Genomic DNA, 21535 nt, shown 5'->3' with positions numbered 1-21535 from the left:
TCAGTCTAAACTTTTGCAAATTATGCCTCACCATAACAGCAGATAAAACTTAATTTTTAATTGGCATACTCATTGAAAAATAATTGCACTTATCAGCTATCAGCTTATCAAAGCTGTACAAAACAAGAATGAACATGACCATCCCAAACTTTCTGTTTGATTTCAATGTCACTGGAACCTCTGAAGTTGAATGCCCCTGAAGTCATACAAGTGGAGAACAGTAAAACAGTTCTCAAGTGTCTTAACACCGTTGTGACGTGTTTTGGTCAAAACACCCAAGAATCAGATGTCACCACTCATTTTACACTCTTTGGGGCTTACTTTCCCATTTGGACTTAAGGTAAGTCAATTTCTTCCACTGAAATGATGCTTAAACAGAGAAATGCACTTAAAAGGTCCTTTATCATAAGTGATTTCCCATGAGCCCTTGTGTCTTGCTCCAAAGTTGGAGGAGTAGGAATAAAACAAGCCAAAATCCATGTGTCGGTGGTGAGGCAGGGCGAGGGACTAGCTCCATAATAGGTGTGGTTTAAATTTATGTGAGAGTCTTGAGATTCAAACATGCAAAGTACATAAACATAAGAAGTATCCATCCAGCCATCCATCCATTTTCTGTACTTTGTTAGAATTTCCACAGGCAAAGTCACTAAAAGACCAAGTTGTTGCAAACTTCAGATTTGTGACGTAGTGATTGGCGGTTGAGTAATTTCACACGGCACACCTTAAAATCTCACACGACACATTGATGCGTCATGGCACCATGTTTGTAAATCACAGCCTTAGATCTTTCAAAAGCTCTAAAATTGCATCACCGAAGGATGATATGTTGTTATAATTTCAAAAATGTCTGCAAGGGGCCGAAAGGTTCTTCTCACGGCCTCTCGTTGCGCCTGCGCTATGCTGCCTATCAGCCAGCGCCATTCATCTCAGGTTTGATCAATCACATTGCGCATGCTAAATTCACATATTTGCATATACTCTTCCCACGAGGTGCAAAACAAACTGCACGGCAATTCAGCGCGTTTGGTCGACGTAATTCTGGTTGCGCCCTCGGGCACCGTGCCACTCAAGGCGCAGTCCTTCTGCTCAATTAGGCCCAATGGTCACAATGTCTGCAGAGATTAAACAGAGTGCTCAGAGCTCGTCAAATGGAGGCGAGCTGGGAAATCCAGTCACTTGGAAACCTTGCTGCCCCCTCAGCCATCATCATTGTCATCACCATGGATGGACGTAAATAGCCTTTCATGTCTGGCTGTTGAGTGAGCACATCTACTTGAAACTCTGCCTACAGATGGGGTAATGAAAGAACAATTCCCACGTCCACCTCTTCAGACTTTATGAATATAAAACCTCAGAGTGGAACGCCTGTGAAACACTTAATGACAATCTAAATCAGTGGGCGGCTTCAATCTACAAGGATTAATGGGCTTGATGTAGTACACATGAAGGAATACATGTCGCCTTATTACCCTAAGAGCTTCTCATGTCCTCCTTGAAGGAGAGCGGGAGGTGTGAGGGACCCTCAGCTACTCCACAAATTAGGTACTGTATTATCTATTCAATATGTTAAAAAAGGGGCATGAGATACGAGTCTTGTCACATTTTTCAGGAGGGGGAAAATAACTCGGTAGCCGAGTCTTACTTTAATGATCATTACGGCATCTCCGCCGCTGGAGAACTCGACGGAAGCAGTGCCGAGCGTGTTAAAGTGGGTTCGGGTTTGTGTAGAAGCGACAACTTTTTATTAGAGGTGCGCATTTCACTGTTTTATAAATTCCTACTATTTTGTCAAACTCAAATCAAAGGCATCGCGGGGGAAAAGTAATAAGCCAAGCGCGCAGCAGAGTACAAAAAGCACAGAATGTATTAAACCTATGACTACAAAAGCAATAAATATTCCTAATAATATCATGCAGTCATTACCATTTGCCCTACCAATCTTATTTAGCTTTAGTTTACATGGCCAATCATCTGTTATGTCACAAATTTCTAAATATACCAGGAAATTAATGGCCTGGTTCTCATTTGACATTACTCCGAGATCCTTATGCATGTGGGTGGTGGAACTAAGATATGATCCCTTATTAGTCCCACAGTGGGAAAGTTCACAAGTTAAAGCAGCAAAGGAAGGAACAAATTATGAGCACAGGGTTCAATCTAAAACAGAAGATGAGACATTCAAGCCACCTTGTCAGACAACATCTTTGTTAACGCAAGAAAGTATTGGAGAAGTTTTACTGTTCAATAGATAAATACTTTTTTAGTTGCTCCCCAAAATTTGTTTCATAAACGAGCTTCTTGTGAGTAAATCACCTTATTCAAAATCAGGTATGCTAGGTACTCTTTTCAATAAAATCCTGTTAGTCTCATAAGGAAAGGTTCATATATAGGCTGGTTTTTGATGTAATTGGTATTTGTCCATGTCGGAGGGTGAGATCATTAGGATTAGCTTGGCATGAAATGGAAAGACCGGTGGACCAGCTCATGATAGCAGCATAAAGTAAAAATCACTACAAGACTGCCATTCTACTCCATTACTGTTATTTGTTACCTGGATCTTGTTTCAACCGATACAGTCAACGCAGCTGTGATTTTGCACTTTAGCGGTGGGAAAGTGGACTAATCCTCTAAACATAGTTACAAATTGATGACGATTAAAAGCTTTAATGGCAACACTCCGAGAAGTGTACGTGTTGTTCCGCGCATGCAGGCTGAAAAGGTGCATTCACTCCAGTGATTGTTGCCCTCTTCAAGCAAACTGGCTGTCTCGCTCTGTCACCCTCTGGTTGGTTGGAGGCCCAATGGTGATGGATGTTTTTTTTCCCCCTCTTTGTGGAGTCCCTGTACCGCTGCGGCATGCCAGGCAGAATGAAAAGCAGATTAAAGAGGTAGGAAACCGACACATAGAGGATGTTTGGCTGTTGGCTATTGAGTTATCAGGCCTTTTCACAACTAATGAAACAACTTTCAGCACTGCAGCTTATTAAATATCCCAGAGTCACTGGGCAGAGCTGCCAGGCTCTGAGAAAGCTACATTAGATTTTAATTAAAAACAAACAAATCCCCCAGAGCTTTTAACTGTGGAATGATTCCTGTGCGTGACATCGACAGGTACAAAACCTTGAATATGTTAATGGTGAAAGGACACTTTTATTTCGAAAGACATGTATGACATCATGCTGAGAATGAAACACACACAAAACAACAAAGTAGTCCTTTTCCCATTTGAATAGGCACCCCGTATCATTTGACAACTCGATGCTGCTTTTAAAGCCACATTTTTCTCCCGCGGCCCGTCGCACACTGAGCAATGCGGCTGAACGGGAAAATCATGAAAAACATTGGTTTCTTTGAGTTTATTTGTATATAACAGAGACTCTACACGCTTCGCTATTTTACGTATGATTGGAAAACTCGCTATATAATTGTACAATACACTGTATATTGTTAAAGATTGGTAGATGCCGGCTTGATCTGAATCTTGTTTGTACCATGAAACATGTCTGTTGGGAAAGCATTTTTGATTGGCCGTTACGTCTGCAAAGTTGCAAAAACATTCATTTGCCGTTCAAATTTGGAATCACATTAAATCCAGTTGCCAACAGACAGCGAGTTGCAACCTCGCTGCAGAACCCTGCATGCTGCATGTTAGTTTAGTCAGGTTCGACCGCGTCGCTGGGTGCATGGCAGGCTTACGGACACTCACTACAAGTGGGAAAAATCGAACAAAAGCAATGGCTCCAATATCCTTTATCTCATTGGAGTGGGTCACCCCAGCATTAGGAATGAAAGGATAACCAGTCCAGCCATGAGCATTTATGGACATATGTAGCACAAGCAGCTCTTAGTGCTGGACAGACATGTACGTATATTAACACTCAGCACTTTCTTCATTATGAATATTCATCCTCATTCATATTTCAGAGCTTCCATTCCTGCAGGGGCCTTGCTAGGTTTTGACCAATTTCCATCCCCATTACATAAATGACAGCTCTCACTCCTGGGCCCTGACAGAGGTCCACCCAACGCACAGGAGGTCCAACGAGGAGGGATCCTCACTTCGTTCCCAGCTGTCCACAAACACTCATTAACAGAGGAAAATATCCAACGGAATCTCTGTGAGAATTTTTAATCACACAAAGACCCTGCTAATTAGGCAGCTGATGGGGCATGGAGAGCACAAGGACGAATTCTTTAAACAAAGGACTAGAAACTTTAGGAGCCTTAATTACTCGGGCAAAGAGTTCATTCCAGAATGGCAGAGCACATCATTCCACTAATGAGACCAAGTGGCAGCACATATTAGTGAGAAATAATGTGGAAAGTTCAATTATATTGTGCTTTTGGAGCCGTTTTTTTCTCTCTCTGCCTTTCCTTCACCGCTACTTATGTGCATGCAGAAGATTGAGACTGGGCCAGCACCGGAAGGAGGCAGGGGCGAAGGACACACAATCACTGGCACCTGCTCTCTGCTCTGCACGTGTATCTTGGCAGGCTTGATCATCTTAATTGCCCATTAGAATGTTCTCCTGTTTGAAAATGAATGTCATTATGGCAACCGGTTCTGGTGTCTGCTCGAGAAAGACTTACTGCAATTTCACCATTCAATACTGCATGTCCTGAATTGCAAACATGCAATTAATGAGCAATTTTCTGGAAGCAAACGGAGAAATTCCACGAATTAAAATAGGACACAGTCGGAGTCACTTACAAGGTTCGAGCTTAATTTTTGTTGTTGTTTTTTTGGCTGCCATTTGCTCTGTTTACTCACAATTATGTGTCCTTTTGAAACACAATCTTACCTTATTGAGAACATTTTGATTCTACATTGGCTTGAGATGAGATCACCGAGAACAGAGTACATTTATGATCGCCATGGCAACCCCGATCATCCAATTTAGAGAATACAATTTACTTGGGTTTGCAACATTACAAATTGCAATGGCTAGTGTTTCCAGGTCATGTGGGTGTGATGGTAATATACAAGTTGCATTGTGGCAATTAATTCAATAATAAAAAAAATCAAAGGTCTTAAGTCAAAAATAAAATAAAATAAGTGTACAGTTAGTCGGGTAACTCATACCTCAAAGCACCGCTGTGTACAATATATGAGGTGTCAAGACCTGCCTTAAAATTGACAAGACTTGATTGCTCTTTTTTGTTTTCAAGCTGAGCTCATACTCGCTGGGTTTTTTGGGTCAGTTTCTTTGCTGTTGCTGAGCAAACATCCACATCATTAGCAAGTATGTAAAAAAAATGCATTTGAGTTAAATGATTGAGCTACTACATAGTCACATATGTTACTGTGAAGTCCTACTCAAAGGGTAATACATGCATATTCTCTCCTGCATAAAACATTGTATCAAAACTCCTAATGTCCACATCAAGAGGTGCCTACATACCTATTACAGCAAGCAGGAAGCAAATTTCCCGTGAAATAAAACAGCTAATGGGAAATGGAGGGCGAAAAGCAGCGTTCCTTTTTGCCCACTAAGGTGGAACAAGGAAGGGAGTCAGGCAGACTCGTTGAACTTTCAGATGGCTTTTCATAGAAAAACTCAACATCAACCGTCAGAGGTGGGTGCTTAATATGTCCTCATTATGATGTTATTTAGAGTAATTTAGGTTCATGCTTGAATGAGGCATTTAATGTTTCTGCTGCTGTCTTTATTTTGAATCTGCGGTTAAAGGAAATAGAATTAGGGACTGAAGGCCACACTAGTTGGAGTTCCTGTCCTTGAACAATACAATGAACCCAGAGTTAGTCATGATGCTGCTGTATATTCACATTGTCTCAGTGGGCTATGCTATCTTTCACTTTCTTGACATTTGTCTTTTTTAAGACCAGGAAGAAATAATATAATAAAATTAAATTCACACATACCCAGCACAATGCTCATCACACTCATAATCAACCGGGAACAAGTCTCAGTAATATTTCGTCGGCCGACTGGTTTTACCGTATCGTTTGATGACCCACTAAAGGGTTGGGAGTCAAAACTTTATTAAAACAATGTTTTATATCTATGACTTTTTACTCGCTGGTCAAGTGCATATTCTTTTACAATATTGTGTTTTGATTTATAAATTGACCGCACGGCCTAGCCAATTAGCGATGCTGTTAAGACGGTGATATCTGTCTTGACCAATTGAAAAGCACAGGTAGGGACAGTGGAAGTAAAGTTTTCATGCACTTGCGTATGTGTGAGTCGTAAATTTGATCCGATTTTTTTATATCATTTGTCGCTGGAAAACGTCCAGACCATGTATCAGTAACTTAGTGGAAATGAATGGATGTGAGCATTTATTTTGCAAGTCGATTTACAATGTGCATACCTAAATTTACCCCTTAATAAATCCTTAAAATGTTTGTTTAGTGGGTCACTGTGCTTCTAACAAAAACAGTTAGTCAATCTCAGTATTTTTGGTCAATCAATACCTTGTACCGTAAATTTCTCTTTTTATATCAGATAATGGCAAATGGTTTATGCATCAAGCTGGATATGTCGTGTGTAAGGGTATACCCTTACATATGTTTTGTAATTACCAATTTTCTTTCAAATATGTACTTTTGACAGTTAAAGTGTTCAAGGCTAAAGTTAATGAGAATTTGAAACACTGTCCTGAAAAGAAAAAGGGAGTGCAAGCATTTATCTTGTTTTTTTTCTCAGGTGGCTGTGCTGGTTAACTACGCCGAGCGCATTGCTTATAGAAGCCACCAACAGAAATATTGTGTAAATCAAGAGCTTGTTGACTGTTTGCTTTCTTCGTCCTTACTCGCTGCAGAAAAACCCAGAGAGAATTGTCTGACCGGAGAAGACCCACCAGTGAAGGGACCCTATTGATTTTTTTTTGTTTCCCCATGCTCACTCTGCTAGAGTTGTTTGTTGCTTTTTGTCCAGTGCCTCCATTTTATTTACAGGCAGCAGAATCAATAGAGACTCTTCCTCACCTGCGTGTTTACAGCTTCATGAAAACTTTCAACCTCTGGTTCTCTTGTGGTTCAAACAATTTGACTTCTAATGATTGACAAGTGTAATAGCCATGAAGGTTGCAGGCTAGAACAAGATCAAATGGCACATACATTTATGTTCAGTTAAAATAATAGTGACATGAATGTCATTTTATGATGCAGCATTTAAGGATTTCCTCTTCATCTATTTTGTTTCAAATTATTATTATTTTTTACTATTAACAACATCATATTTCCTGGAAAATATATAAAATCTGTCATATTACAGCAGACTTATATGGTGCTCATCCACACCATACATCGCACAAAACATTTTAACGACAGATATTACTTGAAAATGTATCAAGCAGACGCATTGCTGTGGTTTCGTTCTGCAGAGTTTTCTTGGCTTAGGAGGAATCTCACATTGCATTGTAGCCAGGCATAGAACCAGGGTCAGTTATTGCATATGGTGTTGCAAAATAAAGTGATAAAAAGTCCGCGGAAGAAACGCTGGAAGGTTAGCTTGCATGCTTCATCTTCTCGGGAGCTAAATATGCCAAGGCCATAGATGGACAGCAGCTAGATTAGATACCGTTGCAGGAGTTAACAAAGTTCTGCATATTGATATCTATGCTAGACGCCTCCTGCCTGAATCGTATGTGTTGTTCCATTTTTTAAAACTATCTTCACCCCCCTGAAGCATTTCAAAAAGTTTTGCACAGCTTGGCAACTAAGGACAAAAGCAGACAGATCGATGGAAACAGCCGTACACATTAGCATTACGGATGTCTCACTCTCATGCAATTTATGAGCTGTGTGCTCCAAGTTTAACAAGAAATGTTCTAATACGAAAAAAACAACGGCAACTCGTTCTATGTGCAACCCAACTGTACCTCCTGTGGACGTGCAGGCTGTTCCTGCCATAGTACGCAGTGCTCACAATCTCATTTTGGTGCAGAGGGCGCCACACGTTGAATTAAACAGGTTCTGATTGATAAGGTAGTTGAAGGCAAATCTGCTCCCGCTAATTGTCTTTCAAATGCCCTCATTAATCAAAGCGGGTCTGGCCCAGTGACGGGCGGCGCTGTCAGCCTCTCTGCTACCAGCTCTCCTCCGGCCACTCACCTCCCAGCGTGACGCCTGCTTCCCCTCAGTCAGATGCCACTGTCCAAGGACCACGAGAGCAGAGGCCATCCGTCCGTCCGCCGCACACCTGCCTTCTGCCAGACAAGATTTGACCGCCCCCTGCCATTGGGTTGGCCCCAGAGACCAATTTAGCAGCCGCTTAATGATTTATGGCTTCAAGTGGTGGAAATGAGGGCAGCATATGATAACGGGAATAAACACGTTTAATTAGCTCCTCATATGCATTATTTATTTATTTACCTGCACTGATTAATTTATATACTTCTTTCCCCCCCAAGTAATTTTGGTATTCACAGCAGCTGTCAGTGAGTCTTTGTTGATGGAGCGCAGGTTCTCTCACTTATTTGTTGGCAGGGTTGCAGTGTAAATCCTCAGCATTTGGGTGTGTTTTTCAAGGGTGCGGTTGGGTATCAGCAGGGACCGCCCCTGCAATGAAATGAAAGGAAATGGCGAGGGATATTACACTTTAAAATATACAGTTCCCTGTGCTCCGAGTATAGCCTTGTTTGTGAATTCCCTGACAGGTAGTTCCTCCCCCACTTTTCTTTGAGCATGGGGCATACATTTTCATGGAGGCGCTAATCAAAGCTGTGCGGTGTCAAACAGCACAGCCACAGTCAGTCAAATCGGCCTTGCACCAGGCTCTCATCAACAAATCGCCATAATGCTAATGAGTGCTCTTCACCCTGCATCTGTCATGGCATGCATTTAGCGTTGACTCCTGCACTCACATTAACACTGCACAATGAGCTCTCACTCAATTGTAATCTTATAGGGACAGGACAGGACTTTTGCAATTTATAGAATTTGAGGGTTAGATTGTGGACATAGGGTTAACCTTATATCCATAATAAAGGTTAATGCATGGGAATTTTTGTTGTTGTTTTAAATGATCAGATTTAGGGTTAGTGATTCCTGTTTGGGGTTGAGTTTTGGAGCTAAAATGAGGGTTTTGGTTGGAGTTTATCTTACATACATAATGTAGACCATTGGATTAGGACACATAACTATAATTACATCTACAGGAATGTTATTCAAGGGTTAGGATCAAGGATTACAGTTTATGGTTTAGAGTTAGGTTACGGTTGGGTGGTGTTCAGGGGCGAGGATTGAGGTTAATAGTTATGATTAGGAATAATCTCCCTTGAACAATGACGATCAATGGATTGATACACATACATTATATGTTGCATTAAACATTATACTGATAGTGTCCAAGGTTAGGATCTATGGTTCAGACTGGAGATTATGTTTATGTGCTATAGGTGGGGTTGCTTTCAGGTTAATCTCAAATACCGTACATTATGAAGCCTAGTGGATTTTGACACTTGACCATTACATCTAGACTAGAGGAATGGTGTCGGCTAGGATTACCTTTCAGGTTTAGGATCTTGGACTTGGTGCTATGGTTTCAGTAACGGTGAAAGAACCTTTGGATGGCACTTATGTAATTGGTCTAAATATAAAAATGGTGTGAGCACTAAAATGGATCACAGGTATTGACCTGTCATAGCTTGCCTCTTGGACACTTGTGGCATTAAAATCAGTGAGTGACAAGGAGCCAGTCAAGGAGGTGACAAAGGCGTGCGTCCAACATAGAGAAACGCACCACCTGCTCTGTAAGATCCCCTCCGTTCGGTGTCAACATGCTTCACCCTTGTCCACAAATCCCCGGGCAATGAAGACCTCCAACAGCCCTCCTCTCACTGGCCTATCATGCCCAATTGTTGTGGCTCAGACCCAAGGCGGTGCATTAAAGCCCTCAGCATCTGATTGCAGCTCTAGAGTCAAGTGCTTCTGTCATTCCTGGGCCGTCGAGATGAGGACTCTCACGCTGGCCCTTCCGACCCATTCACTTTGATCCCATTTATAGACTACAATGCAAATACGTAGACAAAGGATTCCCAAGTCCAAAAACCATAACCGGCCTAATTTAACACTTGATTTTACATTGGACAGTTGTGTTGGTCTTCATTCAGTTATGTTAAGAAATAAACATACTACTTTTATTTTACTGATTGTTCATGCCTAACACCAACTGCTATGAGGTGTCAGAAAATCTTTCTCGGGGTGCATGAAGATCTTACAGAAAGGGCTGTTTGGAATTTGGATTTGAAATACAGTTTTTAACCCCAGTCTGCATACTTTTGCGACAGTCATTTTCATTACTTATTTAGATGAAAATAAGCAGCTAAAAACAAATAATTAGTCATATGTATTGATAGCAGAAACCTCTTTTGACCACCTGCACCGTCCCTCTTGTGTGAATTTATCAAGATGTGTATCACTGGCTTTGAATTTTCCAGTGGTTTATAGTGGTGTTAAATATTTAGGGTACATTATTTGACTTAATGAGGTGCATTGCTCTGGTGGAACCACATAATTCAGTGATAGCATCAGTAAATAAATTGCTCGTCAAATGAAACAATAATTATCATGTCACATCAGCATGCATTCCAAATATTTCCTCGTTTCTCGTGAGGTTGCAGTGTAATATTATCCTGCTATCTTACTGCCTATTGTTAATTTGTATTTTGATATCATCTAAATGTATGTCATCTTTGTCATCTATGTTAATTCAATCAATGTTTTAAGAACCTTTTGGGACTTTCGGGACTCTGCTTTTGCTATTTCCCCCTCCTCAAATACCAATGTGGTGGATTTTCTTTTTTACATTGATTACACTATCCTTCAAAATGGAAGCATTTAGTGAAAGAAGTGGTGGACAAAAAGAGAAACTTGTTGGCAACATTTTCAGCCTTTTGCTCTGTTGATTTCTGCAACTTTCCCAGATGACATAAATTGTCCACATTGCTGGCAGGATATTCCTTACAGTGCAAATGAAAAGGATGCACTCGTGTTGCCTGGGAATGAACTGAAGGTAAAAATAATGGGAACGAAAGCACAAATATCTGTTTGTTTGTCAGTGTGCATCACCGCATGGATCTGCACACACTGTATGTGTGTGTGCCTCATGGTGGGGCGTAAGATGGAGTGCGGTGTCGTAGTTTGGGCAGAAGGTGAATAACTACAGTGCTTACAGTGTAATCATGGTTCCTGTCAGCATTGCTGCAAGAGAGGAGGGGGCGCCCTGTAGACTGGTGCTCCTTGGTGATGAAGTACAGGCACAGAGGAGCGCTCTACACCTGGATATTTATTAACACAGACCTGACAGTAATGAGGCCTGAACAGGTGGGCTGGGACACACACACATCAGAGTGAGGAGCATCCGCCAGGATGCAGAAGGGGAAGAGACGCTGAAGTTCACCCTGCAGGAACGTGGCCCTAAAGAGAGCGGCCCACCCACTCGCGCTCACACCCATCTCGCCCCAAGCACCAAGAATACCACATGCATGATTATTTCTCCTGAACTCTGCTCTAAAAGGCACATGTTTAAGAAACAGAGTGATTTATTTCAAATTAATGAACCACAGAGGTACTTGTTTCATTTGTGGAAAGGTGTCAGTTGGCCAGTTAGCAATCAAACAACTACACCATAAATTGCCTGTTTCTGTTGTCATTTTTTCCATATTTTTTTTTTTGCTACAGATTAAAATCCATGTCAACAAACTTCTAGAACGGAACGGAATACGAATGCAGGGAGAGATACAATTTGCAAGCCTGTTATGAAGCTGCCTCTGAATATTTGTAGCGGCATTGCACAGACTTTGCCCTTTAATTTGACAGCAGCACACAATTGCTATGCTCTTGTTTACAGAAAAACACCACTTGGTTCTTTCAGGACGATAAACTACCTACATATTACTGAGACTACAGGTTACAACAAATTTTTCTTGAAAAGTGCGTCTTGAAACTGAAGTTTTAATTTTTAATGTCCTAATCTCTGATATTAGAATGATAAACGTCAATAACAAAAACACATCAGCTATGCACCGAGGTCACAAAAACTGAATCATGATATAGCAAGAGACGACTATAATTCCTGTTTGCTGTTACAGTCCACTTAAATTGGGGCCAAGTGGAGTCATTCAGCAGATAGCGTTACACCTTTAGCACTGGAGTATGGCCTTCATTGTTATCAAATCAGACACACTTGCTGAGAATTGTTTCAGCCTGTGCTGAATACTACAGTATGCCCGTTTCCAACGTTACATTCCATGTTGTATGAACTCACTATCCCATCATTAAAATTTGACATATTGCAGAGCACGATATTGAAAAAAAGAGTTGCATTATCACTCTTGGTTGAAACATAGTGATCTTGAGGCCAAGATGCAGGAGACAGGATCTGGCTCTCCTCTCATACAGTAAGGAAGATGTTCCAGACCTCATTAGGACTAACGACAATACCCTTAACTCACAATATGGACAAGTCCTGGTCAAGACAGCATCGGGCATGTGTATGAAGTGATTACACGCGACTGATCTGTTGTGTTTGTCTGTCCTCCTCTACCGTTGTCTTATTAAGAGCCCGGGTGAGGCTAATCAATGTTGTCATGTGACGCTGAGCAGATGCATGGAACAAAGAAGAGAAGGAGACCACTGTAGGCCCAAGGTGCATCTGCGGGGGAGGAAAGAGGAGAGCTGGCCTGCTTGAGCTGATGCTCGCTGATGGCGCACCCTGTCAAGTACCCCGTTCATACTACTAATGGTTGGAGAAAAGGTAGAGGGTGACTACGTCCTACATTTCATGTCAATTCCACCTTAATAATTTGTCACTTGCAGACCCCGCGTGACTGACACAAACTGCGGGTGATTCGGCTCCTCGCTCCCACCCAAATGGCACTTGGAGAAATTCACTTAACTACTGTAGTCAACTCTGAATTCAGTCCTCACTGCTGACTTATTTGAATTTCTCGTGTGTAAAACCTTGACTTGAAACTGATTAGAGGAAAGGAACGGATGACTGTGCCACATGAACAGGCTTCCTTATTCTGATGTTAAAGCTTGTAACAAAAAATTCTGACTTCCACTTCTCTGAATTTAAAACCCTGGCCAGTGACTATTAACCCATTCTGCTGAGTCTACAGGGAACACTCATTACTTATGCAGACACTTCTAACTAAAAGATGACCTTGGGCTTATCATGATAGGTTCGAGATCTAAGCGAAAGCAGCATGACATTACGTTTCCATATATTTGTTGCAAGCCGACAAATCGCATTGTTCATTTGTCATTGTGGCACAATTTAGGCCACATAAACCCCCTCAGTATGATATCGATAATGAGATGTCAGAGATCTTTGCCATCTAATCTGGTGCAACAATACATTTAAGATGAGTGTCTTCTCAGAATGTACTACGTGCTACACAGATGAATATCTACCACTGAAGGAAGTATATCCTGGAAGAAAGTTTAGCATAGGAGTAATTGGAAAGGCATGCAAGCAATGTGGATTTAAGTGGATAGCGCACATCCTGCTTTACATATCATTAAGAGAGAAGACTTTCTATCGTGCAACGGGTTCCATTTTTAGTACTGCAGTCACATAAGCAGACAATTAGGGCTTGTTAGCTCATCTCTCTCAATGCTTTGCAAGGAGGACAGCGCTGCAATCTTTGGAGAACAAGCAGTTCCGTTTTAAGATCCTATGTTGGGCGCTAAGCCGGTAAACTCCCATTTATGCTCTTGAACAGCCGAGATGGAAGGAATTAGCTCCCCCAGACAGAAATGTGAAGCCGTAAGCTTTCCGTATACCTCAGAGATTAATTAACTCCCAACTTTATATATTAAAGAATATGAGATGCCACTGAAGTGACCAGACATCAACTCCATTAGATTTTTTTTTTTTTTTTGGTACCAGGGAGAGGCAGGGAGCCACACGCTTAGCGAGCCACCATCTTCCATAATGCATGTTGGCCCCTTCGCTACTCTGACAGCACTTAAGAAACCGACAGCCATTTGAGGAACAAAGATCTCATCCATTTTTTAGTTTTGACGCTCACTGTCTGACGGGGGAAATGGTATGTGCCTCTGTGTTTGCGGACAGGTGTCTGCACGAGAGAGTTAGCAGGGGCAATTAGAAGCATGTTGTCGGGCCACTCACAAATGATCTCAGCTCGACACACGCTGCGCACCCCTGTGTATGAGTTTTACTTTTAACGAGTTCTTTTCATGCAGTCCTCCAAAGGTTCGCTCGCTGGCGCTGGAGATTCACCATGTCGCGCGTACATTCACGCGTAGGATAAAGCCTCCAATTGCAGCAAAAGGAAGGATACATACTTACACAGCAACAGCATTTTCAAGAGGAAGAAAACAATCTTCAAGCAGGGCAAAATAGGGTATAAAATTGTTTTGGGGGAGTGACCTACAAAGAGTGGACAGCTCAAATTTCCATTTCTGTCCATGTCAGACAGCTTAACTTCTGAGTCTCCCAAATAACCCCTTCTGTTTTTTGCTCAAATGTGTTTTTGATATGGTTAGAATGCCATTAGATGGGCAAAAGGATAGGCACCACTCTACACTGTGAAAGATTTTGGCGGCTGTCTACATGTGGTAATTTGTGTCCATTTTTTTTAGGATAAAAGAGGTTTGCGAAATCCAAGGAATTTCCAAAGCTTGGAACGTTGCATAGCCATTAAAGGGAGTCGCGGCTGGATGCATAGTGGCACCTTGACTGATAATGAAAGCCACTCCAGCCTGCTATATTAATAAATTAAACACTATAATGTATGAAAATAATAATGATGAAACATAATTAAAAAGTATGATATAAAAGTATAACGTATAATTGCGCCAAAAAGTTGCAACAACTATACCACGATGCGAGCCTTAAAAGGGCGTGGCTGACACTGATTTTCCAACAGTTCATTTGAAAAACATTCATGAAGACAGACTTTACATATATGACACAAAAGACCTATTTTTGTCAACACTACCCTTAATGTATATTTGTATTGTGGCAATTTGGTCAACAGCGATTAATTGGCAAGCGGTGCAGACTACGCGTGGCTGGATGTTGTATATTTATAAAACATATCCTGCACATATCTTGTAGTTGGCTTACATAATATAATCGAACAGACAACGGGATAAAATACTTTTGCTTAATGGTACACTTTTTTCACAAAGAGCAAACTTTCAAGCTTCTTCAGGCGCGCTATCTCTAATGTTTGGCAACATCTGAGGTGGACTGAGTCTTATTGCACATTAAGTGCTTTTAGACACAAGAGCAGGCAGCGCATGTCGTGAGGGATGCATTAGGAGACGATACGTGCTCCCTCTTTTATTGATTTCTATGGGCCTTTTAATTTAAGGCTTTCTCACTTAAGGCTGGTTTGAGAATGTGAGAAAAGGCTGGCTGCATATCCAGCTGTTAATGCGACAACCATGCTCAATTAAAAATGTATGAAGCTACAGATTCAAATCACCATGAAAGTAATAGGATTGTTACAAAATACAAGCGCTGTCTTGCAAATGTTTCTCCGAGGTCCCATTTTGAGGGAGAGAGCGGTCATGGATTAGTCTGCCAAAGACCATGAGTGAAGCAAAATGAGGACAATTAATCCCTTGAATGCTGACAAACCTGGTGGACGCAGCTAATTGGCGAGAGTATGACCTTTGCTGAACACTGACCACTCTGCTACTTGATAACTTTTCCCCTGACTGCACGGACTGAATGAAATTGCTGTTTTCAGCCATAGCAACGATAGGACCGGCAGCGCACGCTTAAAGAGAATGAGGGTGCAAGGTAGCGCTGCGCAAAGATACTCCAAGTCAAGCTCATTAACCTCGGCAAAAGAGAGGCTACAAGAAACCAGAAGATATGCGTGGCATCGGATCACATCCTGAAGAGCAGCTCCTTGTCAAAGCTGAACTCTCAGCTACTGACACAGCACCGCTGGCATTTCTCATATTAGCCCTTTTTGTCCGAGGCTGGTGGGATGAGAGGACAATGGGGAGTCATCCATTATGCTGTATATTAATATCAAAAGGAGGTGGTGATTTTTGTTCATATGGAATAAACATGTACAGTATATGCCAAGGTACCCATCAATTAAGTCAGTCATTGGTAGCTTGTAATATCTGGAAGCTGACTGAGGAGTAAAATAAACGTAAAGTCCCCAAAACACACACAAAATGGAGGTGGGCCGATGTGAGCTATGACATCATTACGTTGTCACCACACGCCTTACCGCCTATCTTAATTTGTAAAGCATCTCATCCCGTCGCCTATAATCTTGACCAGTTCAAATAAAGGCTTTGTAGCAGGCAGGTGCAATCAGAGTGATGAGTAAACACATACGCTATGTCTATCTTGCCTATTAATCTGAGCAGCCAACTGTGAGGAAGGCTTAGCGGCCATATCTGCGTCGGTCCACATAGCGGCCCGTCGATGTCGCCTCCTGTTTGGGTTTTATTGAGAACCCGGGATGGTTTTTGCAAAGGAAGCACAGATCAGAGCCCAATGAAAGTGGCTGTTTTGTTGACTATTTTGAAGCTGACAGCTTTTCTTGTAGATCTGGATACATGAGCATCTTAACCTTTAAGCCTGTAAACGATGATGGAGAGACAGACGGAGACGTAGATGAAATGATGAAATGAAACTGCTTACCATCAAAATGTGACACTAAGCACATTCAATAGAAAGTGGGAAGTCAACTGAAGTTAATATGCTTTTGCTTTTTTTGCACAAGGTAGGACGGAAACAGGCATTTCAGTTATCAACTTTCGAAGAAAAGCCAATAAAATATTTCAACTTTATGCAGATGGCGTTCGAGTCGACTTTGGGACCAAGATACAGCTTCCAGACAACTTGCAGAGAGCAAATGCTCGATTCCAACTTTCATTGCAAAAGATTTGCATCTATATTCTGTTATGTTGAGCAGAAACTCAATCCTGTCCTGTTTTACTAAAATGGCAACCCAGACATTTTACTGTAAGACAAAAACCCAGGTCCTGGCGGTTCCTGGTATGTGCAATATATGCGGCTGCACAAGGGACCGTTCAAACTAAGGCTCAATTAACTTCTGCTCAAGGCGTTAGAAATGAAATGCCCAAATACTAAAGAGGAATAGATGTCATCCAATTTCCATTCCTGCACATAGACGGTATTCAGCATGGGTAAACCAGCAGGTAGGAACATCATTCAATCATTGAAATAAATGGCATTCATTTTGCTGCAGAGTTGTTGAAAGACATTTTATTTCCTGTGGTATCTTGTGTGTGGGACGACAGGTATGGGTTGGTGGTTGGTTGAAGCATGAAATTGATTTCAAGGTTGATTTAAGGGTTTTTTACATCCCCCCCAAAAAAGAAACACAATATAAAAAAGAAGATATACAAAGTAATTGATTACGTTTTGAAATATAAGAATGAAATAAAATCCTGATCGTATCATGACTAATTTACTATACATTTAAATGTGCTAATTTGGTCGGAAATTTTAGAATAACACGAGCAACATTTTAAGAGTCTGTGTGAGGTGCACACATTACGGGAGGTCTGACCTGTGAGACCTATTAATAAAGAGATGATTAGCATTTGTTAAAACTCCTACATGGAAAAGGTCAGACTTCTGTTCCGACACGGCAGGATGAAAACATCCCACTTTTTGGTGCCGAATGTCATGATTTGAATTAAGATTGTCAGATTGCCAGTAAGCTCATATCACAGAGCAGGCGTCATGTATGACCTTTTCAAGGAATTGTCATTTTCCACCCCTGTGATGCCACCATGGCTGAGTGGGGGAGAGAGGCCTGCTCTTTCGTCATGTAATTTGTCCTGGCTGTTATCATTCACACTGCGCTTCTCCCAGCCACTGGCCCAAATGCCTATGTAACTACGGACCAGCAGGCTGCGACTACACAAAAATGAGAATGTGGCTCTTCAGGCTCCACTCTGTGCTTTGTGTGGAAATGTTTCGGCTTCGCTCTGTTGTTGGCCTGAGCATCACACTCGTCTAACCTGGCATAGAGGACTTTAAAGCTGAGTGTATCACAGCTGACCATATTTACTTTTATGCCTGCTTTCGTGAAGTAAATCAAGAAGTGAAGCCAACCAATGTTGGCAGTAAAATGTTTGACTCACAGTGAAAGAAAATATAAAGTACAAGAAGAGAGGAAAATCAATTTGGTGTTAACATTTCACAAAGTACTAAAGACATATTTGAGATATTTACCTTGAACATGCATAAACCAACTTCAGTTTCGTTTGCTTTGGATAGGGAAGGAGACAGTCACAATTAACCCTTTAAATTAAATGCACAATTACTTGAATATTTGTAAACAGACAATATAAATGGTAAATAGACAATCCAATCACTTTTCACCCATTTGTAGTTTACACGTTTTAATGGATACAAGGGATTTGAAAGCAACCAAGAATCCTTTATGAAAGCATCCACTCAAGCGTATCAACAACAGTGACTGGAGTTCACAAACTATTGGTTGTTTTGAAAAAGGGGGTTACAATTTCAGTGCTGTATTGACTTGGAGGCACTTGTGCCATGGTGAGGATATAATTTCATTTCTAATAGTTCTTCTTCTGAGAGCGAGCGAGCGAGAGAGAGCGATAGAGAGATCGATAGATTGATAGATAGATAGATACTTTATCATTTTCCTTATTGGTTTGCTCTCACTGATACATTGCAAAAGGTTATGCGTTCAAAGAAAAGCCATGCTTTTAAGAGGCGGGGAAAGAGGGACTTTTCTTCCCCATCAACGTTCTGGATCCTTGTTTAAGTGCTAATATTTCTGAGTGTCCATCGTGGAATAAGAAGGAAGATGCACTTGATATTGCCTTTACTGACATTGACTTTTCATCAGATGGCACTTGGAGGATTGAATATTTGAATTTTATTCAAAGACAAATCCCTCATAGCTGCTCAAGTGTGGCATTTAGGACATTGTCCTTGGCGCTTGTATTACAGTATTTTTCAGTGCTGCCCTGTCTCTTTCCACTAGCTAGATAATTCAACCTAATCCACATTAGCAATCACTCCAGTCCATGTTGTGTGGTGGCAGGCCTTTCTAATTGCTTGGCATTACTGGCTGCTTTACTTGTAAATTTGAAGAGGAAGAACATCATTGTGCTGCATCCAAGCAGCAAATGAACCAATTAGCTTAATTTCCAACAAACACAACCAGCACTCTACTGTTACTGCTCCCTCTATTGTTTGTCAAGCGAAACAAGCAGAGGATGAGCACTTTGGAGGTTATGTATCGATGATTAGGGCGACATATGTTGACCCACTGGTTAGCACGTCCGACACAGTTCAGAGGTGTAGGGTTCGGGAAATTACACCTGTATGTCAAGGAACCACTGTACAATACTTAAACATATGCAAAAAGATGAGTTGACTCAATGGAACTTGTATGATTCTGTTAAAAAAAAAATCACATAACTGAAACAAGTAGAAAGTAGTTTTCCAAACTCCAACTCACTGTCCAAAAACTCTATCCTTCCCCTGAAAGTCTTAGATTCACAGCAGTGGTGTGAGTTGACTTCTGAAGACATCAACTTAAAGCTGTTGACTTGTACTCTCTCTTTATTTCTTTTTTGTCACCATCCCTGGTGCCTGTCAGTCATCTACAGTTGCTGTTGGAAAGTCCACATGGCCCAAGGCGTGCCACTACACACCAAAGGACACAGACATGACAGACTGATGATAGTTGCTTTAGTGTAGCATATCATTTTACCAATCATCTGAATTTTGCTTATGTGATGTTGGGCTTCTCTACTCCAAGTGTCAACTCTGTTGGCCTACTTAGGTTGAAAGTGAAGTTAAAAAAAGGAGCTGATGAAAACCATCACGTCCGAGCCTAGTTGACAACTCAAGCACTAAAAATGAAAGTGGAAAGGCAGCCATATTATGCTTTGTTCCATACAACAAATGTGAACACTAATATGACAAGAGACTCTGTTGTTTTTTTGGTCAATAATGGTGGCAATAATATTTTGTTTCAGTATTTACTCTCTGTTCTTTCTTTTTTGTTGTTTAACCTGAAGAGTGTGCAAATCCATCACATTGTGGCTTCTTTTTTGTCATTCATGAACTTCTTTGAACCAAACATAGGATGAAAAATGCACCTCTTGAGTTTATGTGTCTTTAAAAAAAACACAAGTGGCATCTTTTTATGCACACCCTGCTGTGGATGTGGTGGGAGAGTCAAAGCTTTCCTCTGCAAAACATGTTTTGAACAAGCTCTTCATTCCTACTTATAAAATGTTGCACCCTGCTATGCAAAATGCGTAGAGCCCATTTGTTCATAGAAGCAGTAGAATAAGTGACTGAGCTGCTAAACTGGACAAAAAGGTCAATCTGAACCACAATGAAACAATGGCAAACTTATTTTGGTCATCTTTGCTGGCTATTTATTTATCTAGTTGTGACTAGTGTAATTAGGAAGCTAATTCAGCTAATACAACTCTTGTCTTGTCAAACAGATGCACAGAAGTCACAAAAGTTAGAATTGGTATTAGGAGATGAATTATGTAAGGTAAAGTAATCCACACCCTGCTACTGGTTAGTACTGGTTACTAGTTTTCAGGTTCTGTATTGTATGTCAGTTTTTTCCTGTAAGAAATCATACGAAAGTTCTTCCATATCTAAAATTAAGTATTTCAGTAATTAGGGAGTACTGTAGATTTGTGGAGGAATTAAGAACATCTTATCTTTTGTGAACTCATGCAAGATGTGTCAGAAAACTTCCAGAACTGCCATCACAAAAGAATGGCTTTAAAGATACTCTAGTTCAAATCGAAACAATGTTCCCCTTCCTAAAAATCCCTTTGGAATTAAAGGGCCCTCATTTCTCATCTCTTCTCGCGCACTGAACGAGGAAAACGTCTTAGTATCTCTTTGTCGATGTACTGATTGATTTATGAGGGCAACCTTACAATTTGTAGATTAGATTTGAAATATATCTTTAATTAGACGTGTCCTGAACCTTGTCTGACACACCTCATAAGTGCGCTGACACGCCTCCCGCAGTGTTTCCCGTGTATCTTTGTCCGAGTCTCCACTCCAATAAATCACTTGACTTTGATTCCTGTAAACTGGCAGCCTCTTTTCACACGGTTTTGTGGAATATTTACCATCAGCTCGCGTGTATCGATTCCTTTTGTGTGCTTCATCAATAAGATAATGGCATTCTGGAGCCTACTCTGAATAAAATTAGTGAGTAGATATGTCCTTCAGATTAGAACAAAGACTTTCTGGACCCTTTTAAATTAGTTGAACAAGTTATGTGGCTTGGTATCAGCAAAGTATTGGACTCCCCATGCCATGCATGAATGCAACACTTGTTTATTTTTTTTTTATACATTTGTGTATATTTCTTAGACATTTGTCAGGCATTAACTCAAACACTGTGTTTAAGAAGAGCACAGATTAGCAACCTCCTCCACTTTTTGTTGATACTGCTGCCAGTTTCTCCCTACGCACATTTAAAAGCTTTTCATGCAATAGCCCTGGGAGAACTTTGGAAAAAAGTCTAGATAGTGAACTGAATAACGACATCAAATTTGGGC

At 41.0% G+C, this 21535-nt stretch overlaps 1 long non-coding RNA gene across 7 annotated transcripts in view; it reads right to left on the bottom strand.

The window, feature by feature from the left end:
• Positions 1-1038: 1038 nt before the first annotated feature.
• LOC148400523 (uncharacterized) overlaps positions 1039-21535 on the bottom strand; it is a 44979-nt gene continuing 24482 nt past the window's right edge. For 4 of the 7 annotated variants that reach the window (XR_015857740.1, XR_015857741.1, XR_015857735.1 and 1 more), the window contains 4 exons: positions 8342-8527; positions 8081-8200; positions 4591-4653; positions 3202-4529 (listed from right to left, as the gene is read on the bottom strand). This is a non-coding gene — a long non-coding RNA (uncharacterized LOC148400523). Of the gene's footprint in view, positions 2850-3201; positions 4530-4590; positions 4654-4891; positions 8201-8341; positions 8528-21535 lie in introns of those variants that run through there. The other 3 variants (XR_015857739.1, XR_015857738.1, XR_015857737.1) reach the window with 3 other exon arrangements.

Source organism: Syngnathus floridae, chromosome 3, assembly GCF_059516105.1.
Source record: "Syngnathus floridae isolate MCC-2025c chromosome 3, RoL_Sflo_1.0, whole genome shotgun sequence".
NCBI classification, from domain to species: Eukaryota; Metazoa; Chordata; class Actinopteri; order Syngnathiformes; family Syngnathidae; genus Syngnathus; species Syngnathus floridae.
Note: the sequence above shows the minus strand (reverse complement) of the source record. Positions and strands in the feature narration are given on the sequence as shown.